Genomic DNA, 2500 nt, shown 5'->3' on the forward strand with positions numbered 1-2500 from the left:
CTCTCTCGATCTCTCTCATCTCTCAGTTCTCTCTCATCTCTCTCTCCTCTCTCTCTCTCATTCTCTCTCGAGTTCTCTCTCATTCTCTCTCGAGTTCTCTCTCGAGTTCTCTCTCTCGAGTTCTCTCTCGAGTTCTCTCCTCGAGTTCTTCTCATCTCTCGAGTTCTCTCTCGAGTTCTCTCTCTAGTTCTCTCTCGAGTTCTCTCTCGAGTCTCTCTCTCGATTTCCTCTCTCGAGTTCTCCTCGAGTTCTCTCTCGAGTTCTCTCTCGAGTTCTCTCTCGAGTTCTCTCTCGAGTTCTCTCTCGAGTTCTCTCTCGAGTTCTCTCTCGAGTTCTCTCTCGAGTTCTCTCTCGAGTTCTCTCTCGAGTTCTCTCTCGAGTTCTCTCTCGAGTTCTCTCTCGAGTTCTCTCTCGAGTTCTCTCTCGAGTTCTCTCTCTAGTTCTCTCTCTAGTCCTCTCTAGTCCTTTCTAGTCCTCTCTAGTTCTCCCTAGTTCTCTCTCTCTCAAGTTATCTCAAGTTCTCTCTAGCTCTCTCTTTCTCTCTAGTTCTCTCTCTCTCTCTAGTTCTCTCTAGTTCTCTCTATCTCTCTCTCTCTCTCTCTCTCTCTCTTTAGTTCTCTCTAGCTCTCTCTCTCTCTCTAGTTCTCTTTAGCTCTCTCTTACTCTTTTCTATCTCTCTCTTTTCTATCTCACTCTTTTCTATCTCTCTCTTTTTTCTCTCTTTCACTCTCTCCCTCTTCTCTCTCTCTCTCTCTCTCTCTCTCTCTCTCTCTCTCTCTCTCTCTCTCTCTCTCTCTCTCTCTCTCTCTCTCTCTCTCTCTCTCTCTCTCTCTCTCTTTAGTTCTCTCTAGCTCTCTCTCTAGTTCTCTCTAGCTCTCTCTCTAGTTCTCTTTAGCTCTCTCTCTCTCGTTTCTATCTCTCTCTTTTCTATCTCACTCTTTTCTATCTCACTCTTTTCTATCTCTCTCTTTTTTCTCTCTTTCACTCTCTCCCTCTTCTCTCTCTCTCTCTCTCTCTCTCTCTCTCTCTCTCTCTCTCTCTCTCTCTCTCTCTCTCTCTCTCTCTCTCTCTCTCTCTCTCTCTCTCTCTCTCTCTCTCTCTCTTTCTCTCTTTCTCTTTCACAATTTTCTTTTTTATCTTTCTTTCGCCATTCTTACTCTCCTTTTCTCTTTTTGTATCATTTTCTCTCTTTCTCGTCTTTCTATCAACTCGCTTTCTTCTCATCTTTCTTCTTCATCTCCCTCTCCTCTCTTTATTTCACTTCTCTATCTTATCTCTATCCACCACTCTTTTTTGTGGCCTCTCTCTTTTTTTCTCTTCTCCCTTTCTTCTCGCGCACACGTACACTCGGGCATTAAAGTCTGTGTATAACGAACCGGTAAAACAAAATCCGCATTGTGCATACCCCTCTCATAATCAACAAATCCCGGCACCAACCATAAAAACTCCTCCCTCTAGACCGAAACTCGATTAATACTCACGTGTAGCCTTCTGGAGTATGCCTATAGCCTGCTGGTGGGAGATGTAAGAGTCCAACACCTGACCGTCAATGGCCAGGATCTGGTCGCCCTCTTCAAGCCGCCCATCTCTGTAAATACAAAAAAATAATAAAGATTAACCGTGGATTCTCATTAATGTATAGAGTTTATTGTGGTGGAGATACGAAGCAAGATCAGGCTCTGCAGTAAGTTGTTGGTTATTGACTTGTTCAACAACGAATAAACGAGAGAAAAATGGTGATGTTATCTATTTCGATGGTTTAGAAATTATACTTAGCTTGTGGAGGCACCGAGTCATGTACACGGCAAAATATGACAATAAAATTCAAATACTGATTTCGAGACCTATGAATATTCAACTAGTTTATTTAAAGACCAAGTGCTTCCAAATCACTTCTGTTCATATTTTTTTCCAATTCAACAGGATCACTCAATCACGTTTCCGTGCCAATTTCATTTCAGATCATTTCTATCTCCGCCAAAAAAATCCACCTTCAAAAAAAAGGGAAAGCGTAAAAAAAATAACTTGTTCCTTCTCCTATTCATATCCCGAGCAGGATGTGAGTCAAGATGTAAGGATCTCGCCGGAGATAAGAGGATCGGGGCGGCGGAGGCGAAGAAGCACGAATGCCTCGACAGCCAGCAAGGTCGCGAGGAACGACGATGGAGGAGGGGGAGGAGGTAGAGGAGGTAGAGCGAGAAGAGGAGGAGAGGAGGAGGAGGAAGAGGAGGAGGAGGAGGAGGAGGAGGAGGAGGAGGAGGAGGAGGAGGAGGAGGAGGAGGAGGAGGAGGAGGAGGAGGAGGTGGAGGAGGAGGAAGAGGAGGAGGAAGAGGAGGAGGAGGAGGAGGAGGAAGAGGAGGAAGAGGAGGAGGAGGAGGAAGAGGAGGAGGATGAAGAAGAGGAGGAGGAGGAGGATGAGGAAGAGGAAGAGGAAGAGGAAGAGGAAGAGGAAGAGGAAGAGGAGGAGGAGGAGGAGGAGGAGGAGGGAGGAGGAGGAGGG

The 2500-nt window shown here is 45.7% G+C and overlaps 1 long non-coding RNA gene across 1 annotated transcript in view; it reads right to left on the reverse strand.

The window, feature by feature from the left end:
* Positions 1-1480: 1480 nt before the first annotated feature.
* Positions 1481-2500, reverse strand: part of LOC125034536 — an 87547-nt gene continuing 86527 nt past the window's right edge. The window contains exon 3 of the long non-coding RNA XR_007115701.1: positions 1481-1588. This is a non-coding gene — a long non-coding RNA (uncharacterized LOC125034536). The remainder of the gene's footprint in view (positions 1589-2500) is intronic.

The sequence above is a fragment of the Penaeus chinensis genome, chromosome 18, assembly GCF_019202785.1.
Source record: "Penaeus chinensis breed Huanghai No. 1 chromosome 18, ASM1920278v2, whole genome shotgun sequence".
NCBI classification, from domain to species: domain Eukaryota; kingdom Metazoa; phylum Arthropoda; class Malacostraca; order Decapoda; family Penaeidae; genus Penaeus; species Penaeus chinensis.